The sequence below is a fragment of the Spermophilus citellus genome (assembly GCF_964194105.1).
Source record: "Spermophilus citellus genome assembly, chromosome: 12".
In the NCBI taxonomy this organism is placed as follows: domain Eukaryota; kingdom Metazoa; phylum Chordata; class Mammalia; order Rodentia; family Sciuridae; genus Spermophilus; species Spermophilus citellus.
Window position 1 is genome coordinate 62464960 of NC_138198.1, and position 12388 is coordinate 62477347.

The following is a 12388-nucleotide window of genomic DNA, read 5'->3' on the forward strand; positions in this document are numbered from 1 at the left end:
GAGAACCTCAAAGGTCCATGCAGAAATGATCCCTGGAGAAGATGTAGGCAGCTATGAAGGACCTGAGAGAGCAGAAGTCATCTTCCATGGCAAACAACCTGGTCAGGATGAAGGGATGTGTCTGAATGAGCCTCTCTCTTCTTAATGTAGACAAGATGGACCAAAGCAGGCCTGTGTGGAGAGCTGTTCCTTGGTGCCTATGGTTGATATTCCATTCTAACTTGTGAAGGTGTCACAGGAAGGAGGGGCAGCCTCCATCTCATGGGAGCCTTGGAAGCAACTGTTAGGACACAGTGGTTGCCAAGGCAGTGACCTCATTCAGTTCCTGAAGGAAGTGACCTCACCTCACTTCCTTGGTGATGGAACTCTCTGAACTTGGGATCCAGGAAGCCAGGCACCCAGAGCCAGTCCCAGTCCCAGTCCCAGTGGGCTCACTTGTTTGGATTTACCAAGGACAGAGTCAGTCTTTCTTGGTACCCACTGAGGTGAGGATTGCCAAATGCCAGGAAAGCTCTGCAGAGGGGCCTTTCCTGAGAAAGCAGGTAGTGGCTCACCGCTGGCTCCTGACAACTTCACAGAGTTGGCCAAGGAGGCCAGACGTGAGACAGGACAGGCCCTTTCGGGGGAACATCATATGGCCCAGCAGTCAGACGACACTCCGGGTAGTCACAGACCAACTTGGAAGGAGGTGCCTTTGTGGGTGTGGGTGTGAGTTTGTGGTTTTGTCTCATGTTCTGAGAATAGGTAGGAAAGGCGGTTTGTTTGGTTTGGAGTGGACTGTTTCTAGTAAGGCTTTTGACAAGGCGAGTGTTTCTATGTTTGTGTATCCCACTGTGTCCCTGGTTGTAGACATTAGAAAAGAGAATGCATCAATGGATGTGTCCTGTCTAGTAGAAAGCTTCCCAGCATTCATCCTGCCCAATTTATGAATGGACTGCGGCTTGCCTTATGGATGGGCAACACCTACTATCTTCCTAAGTTCCTGTTTTCTTTCTGAATTCTGGCCACTCTCCAGAATAGGCTCATGGTTTTGTGTCCAAGATATGTACCACCTCCAAGCTCGGTGACATGGCCATGTACTGGATAGTTGAAAGGAATGGTGAGCATCTCAGAAAACTCAGATATCAGTGTGACCAGGAAAGTCTCCCTGGAGAAACCCTGCTTTGGGCCTTTGGCTTACCTATCCTTCTGTGGCCCTGAATGTCAGGAAGGCCTTTGCCTCAGGGCACCCCTTTGTGAAGCCTGAAGAAAACAGTTTTCAAATGGAAATGAATGGGCATCACCTGTGGCTCTTTGCTTAATTGCTTTGCAAAGGGATGTGTCTGAATCAGCCTCTTGGCCCTGTGTGAGGCTGTGGCTTAGATTGTCAGCACCTGGTGGATCCAAAGAAAGATCCCATGTGTGCATCCAAAGCCAAATTGGCACAAAAGCAGTCATCCTGGATGAGGTCTCTCGCCTTCCTCTGTAAGGTTCCTGACCTCCATCAAGTGAGAATAGGGATCCTTTGTGTCAAATGAGTCCTTCAAAGCCATGCAGAGGCTAGCCCATAGGTGCTTGGGTTTTCTCATGACTCCAGGTCACACAAAGAATCTATACCCGGCAGTCAGTAGGCCTCCAATTGGAGAAGTAGAGCAGTATTAAAGGCAGGCCTATTTGATCACTCCAGGTCCACAGGAAGGGTGTCCAGTCCACCCTACATTAGGCAAATGAGAGGCAAGGGAGCTTATTGTGGACACTGTCTTGGGCTGTGCCCCTCATGGAAACCTCCAGCCAGAGGTTATGATGAGTGTCTATATGGAAGAAGATGAGGGCCATGTGGCAGTGTTTTGGTTTGAATTGTGGTGTGGCAGTGGGAAGAGATGACTGGGTCCACCTGGGCTTGAACTCTGGTGTGAGTCCCCTTGGAGACTGAGTTCTGGAACTGACCTCAGAGAAGTATTGCCGTGAATAGTGTCGGGATGTTAGGAGGCCACGCATGAGAGTCGCCCTTGGAAACTGAGATCTAGGCCCAGGCTGGCTTTCCACAGAGCACTGGGAATCTCAGCCCGGATATCACATGATTTTATTCTTAAAGACCTGGCAGCCATCGTGGAGAGTCCAAACACACGTGGACCTCACATTGTAGACCTCAATGGGCCTGGCTTCCTGTGACCTTTTGGCCACTCTTTGGGAAGCCTTGTTTGTGAGAGTTCCCCAGAGCTTTCGTTGAAATGAGCTTCCTCACCATTGAATGGTTCCCGAAGGAATGGAAACCCACAGTGCCTCCAACTTCATCCTTTAAAAATGGCTAGCTAGATAAATACCATGACATTTTTGAAATTCCCATGACCAGGTGGCACTGGAGAACCTTTGGATGTCCTGTTGCTGATCATGAGTGTACCAGACAGTGCCTTGATTGACTGGGTTTCATGAAAATGGTGTAAAACAGAGATGCCAGTAAGTTGGGGCCTGCTGAGTAGTGGGCCTAGAGCAGTGGTGTGCAGGTGTGTGATAAAACATCTGTGGTGGGGCCATGTGGATCTGCCATTGGGTTCCAAATGGCTTGTGACTGACATGGTGCAGTGAGCAGACCCTTCTATGTAAAGGCATCTTGTTATATGGAGAGGTTTCAGGGCAATGTTCAGAATCAGGTTGCTATGGTCAAGGGGGCAAGCTCTGTGGGATAGAAGCCTGGCTGGTGCATTCTCCTAGGACCTTGACCCACCACACGTGGCAGAACTCCCTCCAGCACTGTGTCCCAGTTGAACTCCTTGTATTTCCTGAAGCAAATTCCAAACTCCCAGTGCAGCAGCAAGAAACACCACGAAAAGTGGAGGATGACCAAATGGCTTCACAGTCCACACACGGAGACACTTAGACCCCAGTGGCCACAGTTTACCTGCAAAGAGAGAATTCAGCACTTCTGCCTCATGTTCATTGGAAAATCAGAAACCATGTCCTCCAGGTCACATAGATGCAGACCTGGTTTGATGGTCTCACTACAAAGGAAGCTAAAGCTCCTGACAACAACATATATTTCAAGTGCCCAACCTCAGAAGCAGTTTCTCACAAAGTCTTTAGGCCAGCAGAGCTCCACGTTTGTGGAGTGTTTACCCTGTCCCTTACTCATGGAAACTAGTCTACCACCTCCAAGGTTGTGAACTCCTGAGCATTTTCCATTCCACATATGTATTCACAGCATTTCTAACTCTTCTCCTCAAATTGTGTCTTACTTATTGTGAAGGTAATGTCAAGGCAATGTTCTGGATGAGAGTGGGAAGATTTTTTTGTAGCACATATTGGCCTACACATTGGATTCATTTTCCTATTTTCCGTTCGAAATACTGAATCCCTGACACTAACCCATACCCTACTAGATTGTGACTACGAATACTAATGTGATGGAGAAAAATAACTCAAACAGAATAGAAATACAGGCAGTTCAGAGCAGGCCTGGTGTATAGTTGGACTGGCCTTTGGCATTATAAAGTGTAGGTGTTATAAATCTAGTCCAATTTAATAGAAATAGTTCTCCATGTGTTTTGAATGTTAACAAATATGTGAATTCCTGTCTCCCTTTCTCTGTAGCCTATTCAGCAACATGCATTTTTACATGCACATATAGAATCCTACCTCCTATCCCACGTCCATTCTTGTGAGGTGGCTGACTTGGCAGATACAAACTGTGAGAAGAGATCACTCCTCCTAAACGCTGTTGGAACTGAGAATTCAACCTCCAGGTGAGCTTCCCACTTGAACAACATGATACATAAATACATGTTCAGTAAAATAAATATTTTTGGATCTGTGGATGATAAATATTTCATGATGAATTTCGATTGGCATATATATTTCTACTCTTTAATGTCTGTGTTTGTGTGTGTGTTTTTCTTTTGTGTATATATATATATATATATACACACACACACACACACACACACATACACACACTCTCCAGATTTTTCAAAATATGAAATGTATGTGTCATATTATATACTCCCTAAATTCATTCATGTTCATATATGTGGATTTATAATCAACTTTTCACAAGATTATTCTCAGAAATAGTCATCCACCTGAAATACATATTTGTTTCCTAGTGCTGAAATCCTAATATTTCTACAGTAACTGACCCAGTTTAACACGAATGCAAGTAGATTCCTATGGGACATGATGTGTATTTTGACGTTCATTTTTATTCAACACTGGTACATTACTATTTCTTCAGTTGATGCACATCATAGGATATGTATTTCATCCTCAAGTTCACAAATTTCTAGGCATTTATTTCCCTTTCAATCACTTCCTGCTTCAGAACACATGTATTCCTCCACGTTTCTTGACTGGTCTTTTCATGAGACTTCTTTCCAAACACATTCTTTTCCATTTCCATAATCCCTTGTGAAGCAAAACTCACACCCCCTTCATGGTAAACCATAACCCCAATATCACCATTAGATGTATAACTGGTTAGAATGAATGGTTGTGTATCAATATTAGATTTCCTATATATTTTCAGATATCAATGGAATCCATTATTTAAATTGGAACCTGTTATACTATTTATTCACAGTATGGTCTATTCATGCATTATCTCTATATTCATAGACCCAGGGTACACCTATTTGTACCCCCAAAGGCTAATTTATATGTCTTCAACATATTACTCCCAGAAATGGTGGAAGAAACACTCATGTCACCTGATCTACATATACATTTTATCACAGTGATATTCTGGACACAAAATGCAAAGGTCACACTTATGATTGCACCAAAGCCTCATTGGAAAGTGAGCATGGATTACTAAAAACATCCTTGTCCAGGTTGCCTAATGCTCTCAAATGTCAATGCTATTGGTGACTACACATTTGTTTCTTCCTAAGATGATATATTCAACCTCAACCCTGTTGAAAATGTCTAATCCACTCACTCACTTTATATTTTGCCTGATTTCCTAATGTCTCTATTGATATCTGCTTTCCTACATATGTTCCCCAGTTCATCATTGTGACTGACTCTTCACATGTGCTGACGTTTACATTCACTCTCTAACCGACACCCTATTGCTAAAGAACTTTTGGTCCAAATTGCATACTCACTCTTCTTCCAAAACTTACCAACTATCTTCCTAATCCTACCTACTATCCCTTTTTGACTGGATGTTCTCTTCTACATTCAATCATCCAAGGTACAAGGTCCCATGCCATTGTATATCGATTTATCTGAGACATCTGTGCAGAAAGTCATTCAAATCTAAGTATCCCAATCAAGGGCCCAATGCCCTTCTGGCCTTCAAATCTTACTTGGATTTCTGTTTTCATACATATATTTCACCTATATATTATTATAAATATCGCAGGTTCCCAATACCATTCTTCATCCAGCAGAGTGATTCCTAAGCCACATCAAACAGGTTCTTAACCCTAACCATACACTCTTCCCTCAATCTAACTTTACAGAAGAGCAGGGACAGAGTGGGTCTTACAATACAGGAATGTGGGGGATCTTCCACCTGCTGAGAACCTCAAAGGTCCATGCAGAAATGATCCCTGGAGAAGATGTAGGCAGCTATGAAGGACCTGAGAGAGCAGAAGTCATCTTCCATGGCAAACAACCTGGTCAGGATGAAGGGATGTGTCTGAATGAGCCTCTCTCTTCTTAATGTAGACAAGATGGACCAAAGCAGGCCTGTGTGGAGAGCTGTTCCTTGGTGCCTATGGTTGATATTCCATTCTAACTTGTGAAGGTGTCACAGGAAGGAGGGGCAGCCTCCATCTCATGGGAGCCTTGGAAGCAACTGTTAGGACACAGTGGTTGCCAAGGCAGTGACCTCATTCAGTTCCTGAAGGAAGTGACCTCACCTCACTTCCTTGGTGATGGAACTCTCTGAACTTGGGATCCAGGAAGCCAGGCACCCAGAGCCAGTCCCAGTCCCAGTCCCAGTGGGCTCACTTGTTTGGATTTACCAAGGACAGAGTCAGTCTTTCTTGGTACCCACTGAGGTGAGGATTGCCAAATGCCAGGAAAGCTCTGCAGAGGGGCCTTTCCTGAGAAAGCAGGTAGTGGCTCACCGCTGGCTCCTGACAACTTCACAGAGTTGGCCAAGGAGGCCAGACGTGAGACAGGACAGGCCCTTTCGGGGGAACATCATATGGCCCAGCAGTCAGACGACACTCCGGGTAGTCACAGACCAACTTGGAAGGAGGTGCCTTTGTGGGTGTGGGTGTGAGTTTGTGGTTTTGTCTCATGTTCTGAGAATAGGTAGGAAAGGCGGTTTGTTTGGTTTGGAGTGGACTGTTTCTAGTAAGGCTTTTGACAAGGCGAGTGTTTCTATGTTTGTGTATCCCACTGTGTCCCTGGTTGTAGACATTAGAAAAGAGAATGCATCAATGGATGTGTCCTGTCTAGTAGAAAGCTTCCCAGCATTCATCCTGCCCAATTTATGAATGGACTGCGGCTTGCCTTATGGATGGGCAACACCTACTATCTTCCTAAGTTCCTGTTTTCTTTCTGAATTCTGGCCACTCTCCAGAATAGGCTCATGGTTTTGTGTCCAAGATATGTACCACCTCCAAGCTCGGTGACATGGCCATGTACTGGATAGTTGAAAGGAATGGTGAGCATCTCAGAAAACTCAGATATCAGTGTGACCAGGAAAGTCTCCCTGGAGAAACCCTGCTTTGGGCCTTTGGCTTACCTATCCTTCTGTGGCCCTGAATGTCAGGAAGGCCTTTGCCTCAGGGCACCCCTTTGTGAAGCCTGAAGAAAACAGTTTTCAAATGGAAATGAATGGGCATCACCTGTGGCTCTTTGCTTAATTGCTTTGCAAAGGGATGTGTCTGAATCAGCCTCTTGGCCCTGTGTGAGGCTGTGGCTTAGATTGTCAGCACCTGGTGGATCCAAAGAAAGATCCCATGTGTGCATCCAAAGCCAAATTGGCACAAAAGCAGTCATCCTGGATGAGGTCTCTCGCCTTCCTCTGTAAGGTTCCTGACCTCCATCAAGTGAGAATAGGGATCCTTTGTGTCAAATGAGTCCTTCAAAGCCATGCAGAGGCTAGCCCATAGGTGCTTGGGTTTTCTCATGACTCCAGGTCACACAAAGAATCTATACCCGGCAGTCAGTAGGCCTCCAATTGGAGAAGTAGAGCAGTATTAAAGGCAGGCCTATTTGATCACTCCAGGTCCACAGGAAGGGTGTCCAGTCCACCCTACATTAGGCAAATGAGAGGCAAGGGAGCTTATTGTGGACACTGTCTTGGGCTGTGCCCCTCATGGAAACCTCCAGCCAGAGGTTATGATGAGTGTCTATATGGAAGAAGATGAGGGCCATGTGGCAGTGTTTTGGTTTGAATTGTGGTGTGGCAGTGGGAAGAGATGACTGGGTCCACCTGGGCTTGAACTCTGGTGTGAGTCCCCTTGGAGACTGAGTTCTGGAACTGACCTCAGAGAAGTATTGCCGTGAATAGTGTCGGGATGTTAGGAGGCCACGCATGAGAGTCGCCCTTGGAAACTGAGATCTAGGCCCAGGCTGGCTTTCCACAGAGCACTGGGAATCTCAGCCCGGATATCACATGATTTTATTCTTAAAGACCTGGCAGCCATCGTGGAGAGTCCAAACACACGTGGACCTCACATTGTAGACCTCAATGGGCCTGGCTTCCTGTGACCTTTTGGCCACTCTTTGGGAAGCCTTGTTTGTGAGAGTTCCCCAGAGCTTTCGTTGAAATGAGCTTCCTCACCATTGAATGGTTCCCGAAGGAATGGAAACCCACAGTGCCTCCAACTTCATCCTTTAAAAATGGCTAGCTAGATAAATACCATGACATTTTTGAAATTCCCATGACCAGGTGGCACTGGAGAACCTTTGGATGTCCTGTTGCTGATCATGAGTGTACCAGACAGTGCCTTGATTGACTGGGTTTCATGAAAATGGTGTAAAACAGAGATGCCAGTAAGTTGGGGCCTGCTGAGTAGTGGGCCTAGAGCAGTGGTGTGCAGGTGTGTGATAAAACATCTGTGGTGGGGCCATGTGGATCTGCCATTGGGTTCCAAATGGCTTGTGACTGACATGGTGCAGTGAGCAGACCCTTCTATGTAAAGGCATCTTGTTATATGGAGAGGTTTCAGGGCAATGTTCAGAATCAGGTTGCTATGGTCAAGGGGGCAAGCTCTGTGGGATAGAAGCCTGGCTGGTGCATTCTCCTAGGACCTTGACCCACCACACGTGGCAGAACTCCCTCCAGCACTGTGTCCCAGTTGAACTCCTTGTATTTCCTGAAGCAAATTCCAAACTCCCAGTGCAGCAGCAAGAAACACCACGAAAAGTGGAGGATGACCAAATGGCTTCACAGTCCACACACGGAGACACTTAGACCCCAGTGGCCACAGTTTACCTGCAAAGAGAGAATTCAGCACTTCTGCCTCATGTTCATTGGAAAATCAGAAACCATGTCCTCCAGGTCACATAGATGCAGACCTGGTTTGATGGTCTCACTACAAAGGAAGCTAAAGCTCCTGACAACAACATATATTTCAAGTGCCCAACCTCAGAAGCAGTTTCTCACAAAGTCTTTAGGCCAGCAGAGCTCCACGTTTGTGGAGTGTTTACCCTGTCCCTTACTCATGGAAACTAGTCTACCACCTCCAAGGTTGTGAACTCCTGAGCATTTTCCATTCCACATATGTATTCACAGCATTTCTAACTCTTCTCCTCAAATTGTGTCTTACTTATTGTGAAGGTAATGTCAAGGCAATGTTCTGGATGAGAGTGGGAAGATTTTTTTGTAGCACATATTGGCCTACACATTGGATTCATTTTCCTATTTTCCGTTCGAAATACTGAATCCCTGACACTAACCCATACCCTACTAGATTGTGACTACGAATACTAATGTGATGGAGAAAAATAACTCAAACAGAATAGAAATACAGGCAGTTCAGAGCAGGCCTGGTGTATAGTTGGACTGGCCTTTGGCATTATAAAGTGTAGGTGTTATAAATCTAGTCCAATTTAATAGAAATAGTTCTCCATGTGTTTTGAATGTTAACAAATATGTGAATTCCTGTCTCCCTTTCTCTGTAGCCTATTCAGCAACATGCATTTTTACATGCACATATAGAATCCTACCTCCTATCCCACGTCCATTCTTGTGAGGTGGCTGACTTGGCAGATACAAACTGTGAGAAGAGATCACTCCTCCTAAACGCTGTTGGAACTGAGAATTCAACCTCCAGGTGAGCTTCCCACTTGAACAACATGATACACAAATACATGTTCAGTAAAATAAATATTTTTGGATCTGTGGATGATAAATATTTCATGATGAATTTCGATTGGCATATATATTTCTACTCTTTAATGTCTGTGTTTGTGTGTGTGTTTTTCTTTTGTGTATATATATATATATATATATATATATACACACACACACACACACACACACACATACACACACTCTCCAGATTTTTCAAAATATGAAATGTATGTGTCATATTATATACTCCCTAAATTCATTCATGTTCATATATGTGGATTTATAATCAACTTTTCACAAGATTATTCTCAGAAATAGTCATCCACCTGAAATACATATTTGTTTCCTAGTGCTGAAATCCTAATATTTCTACAGTAACTGACCCAGTTTAACATGAATGCAAGTAGATTCCTATGGGACATGATGTGTATTTTGACGTTCATTTTTATTCAACACTGGTACATTACTATTTCTTCAGTTGATGCACATCATAGGATATGTATTTCATCCTCAAGTTCACAAATTTCTAGGCATTTATTTCCCTTTCAATCACTTCCTGCTTCAGAACACATGTATTCCTCCACGTTTCTTGACTGGTCTTTTCATGAGACTTCTTTCCAAACACATTCTTTTCCATTTCCATAATCCCTTGTGAAGCAAAACTCACACCCCCTTCATGGTAAACCATAACCCCAATATCACCATTAGATGTATAACTGGTTAGAATGAATGGTTGTGTATCAATATTAGATTTCCTATATATTTTCAGATATCAATGGAATCCATTATTTAAATTGGAACCTGTTATACTATTTATTCACAGTATGGTCTATTCATGCATTATCTCTATATTCATAGACCCAGGGTACACCTATTTGTACCCCCAAAGGCTAATTTATATGTCTTCAACATATTACTCCCAGAAATGGTGGAAGAAACACTCATGTCAACTGATCTACATATACATTTTATCACAGTGATATTCTGGACACAAAATGCAAAGGTCACACTTATGATTGCACCAAAGCCTCATTGGAAAGTGAGCATGGATTACTAAAAACATCCTTGTCCAGGTTGCCTAATGCTCTCAAATGTCAATGCTATTGGTGACTACACATTTGTTTCTTCCTAAGATGATATATTCAACCTCAACCCTGTTGAAAATGTCTAATCCACTCACTCACTTTATACTTTGCCTGATTTCCTAATGTCTCTATTGATATCTGCTTTCCTACATATGTTCCCCAGTTCATCATTGTGACTGACTCTTCACATGTGCTGACGTTTACATTCACTCTCTAACCGACACCCTATTGCTAAAGAACTTTTGGTCCAAATTGCATACTCACTCTTCTTCCAAAACTTACCAACTATCTTCCTAATCCTACCTACTATCCCTTTTTGACTGGATGTTCTCTTCTACATTCAATCATCCAAGGTACAAGGTCCCATGCCATTGTATATCGATTTATCTGAGACATCTGTGCAGAAAGTCATTCAAATCTAAGTATCCCAATCAAGGGCCCAATGCCCTTCTGGCCTTCAAATCTTACTTGGATTTCTGTTTTCATACATATATTTCACCTATATATTATTATAAATATCGCAGGTTCCCAATACCATTCTTCATCCAGCAGAGTGATTCCTAAGCCACATCAAACAGGTTCTTAACCCTAACCATACACTCTTCCCTCAATCTAACTTTACAGAAGAGCAGGGACAGAGTGGGTCTTACAATACAGGAATGTGGGGGATCTTCCACCTGCTGAGAACCTCAAAGGTCCATGCAGAAATGATCCCTGGAGAAGATGTAGGCAGCTATGAAGGACCTGAGAGAGCAGAAGTCATCTTCCATGGCAAACAACCTGGTCAGGATGAAGGGATGTGTCTGAATGAGCCTCTCTCTTCTTAATGTAGACAAGATGGACCAAAGCAGGCCTGTGTGGAGAGCTGTTCCTTGGTGCCTATGGTTGATATTCCATTCTAACTTGTGAAGGTGTCACAGGAAGGAGGGGCAGCCTCCATCTCATGGGAGCCTTGGAAGCAACTGTTAGGACACAGTGGTTGCCAAGGCAGTGACCTCATTCAGTTCCTGAAGGAAGTGACCTCACCTCACTTCCTTGGTGATGGAACTCTCTGAACTTGGGATCCAGGAAGCCAGGCACCCAGAGCCAGTCCCAGTCCCAGTCCCAGTGGGCTCACTTGTTTGGATTTACCAAGGACAGAGTCAGTCTTTCTTGGTACCCACTGAGGTGAGGATTGCCAAATGCCAGGAAAGCTCTGCAGAGGGGCCTTTCCTGAGAAAGCAGGTAGTGGCTCACCGCTGGCTCCTGACAACTTCACAGAGTTGGCCAAGGAGGCCAGACGTGAGACAGGACAGGCCCTTTCGGGGGAACATCATATGGCCCAGCAGTCAGACGACACTCCGGGTAGTCACAGACCAACTTGGAAGGAGGTGCCTTTGTGGGTGTGGGTGTGAGTTTGTGGTTTTGTCTCATGTTCTGAGAATAGGTAGGAAAGGCGGTTTGTTTGGTTTGGAGTGGACTGTTTCTAGTAAGGCTTTTGACAAGGCGAGTGTTTCTATGTTTGTGTATCCCACTGTGTCCCTGGTTGTAGACATTAGAAAAGAGAATGCATCAATGGATGTGTCCTGTCTAGTAGAAAGCTTCCCAGCATTCATCCTGCCCAATTTATGAATGGTCTGCGGCTTGCCTTATGGATGGGCAACACCTACTATCTTCCTAAGTTCCTGTTTTCTTTCTGAATTCTGGCCACTCTCCAGAATAGGCTCATGGTTTTGTGTCCAAGATATGTACCACCTCCAAGCTCGGTGACATGGCCATGTACTGGATAGTTGAAAGGAATGGTGAGCATCTCAGAAAACTCAGATATCAGTGTGACCAGGAAAGTCTCCCTGGAGAAACCCTGCTTTGGGCCTTTGGCTTACCTATCCTTCTGTGGCCCTGAATGTCAGGAAGGCCTTTGCCTCAGGGCACCCCTTTGTGAAGCCTGAAGAAAACAGTTTTCAAATGGAAATGAATGGGCATCACCTGTGGCTCTTTGCTTAATTGCTTTGCAAAGGGATGTGTCTGAATCAGCCTCTTGGCCCTGTGTGAGGCTGTGGCTTAGATTGTCAGCACCTGGTGGATCCAA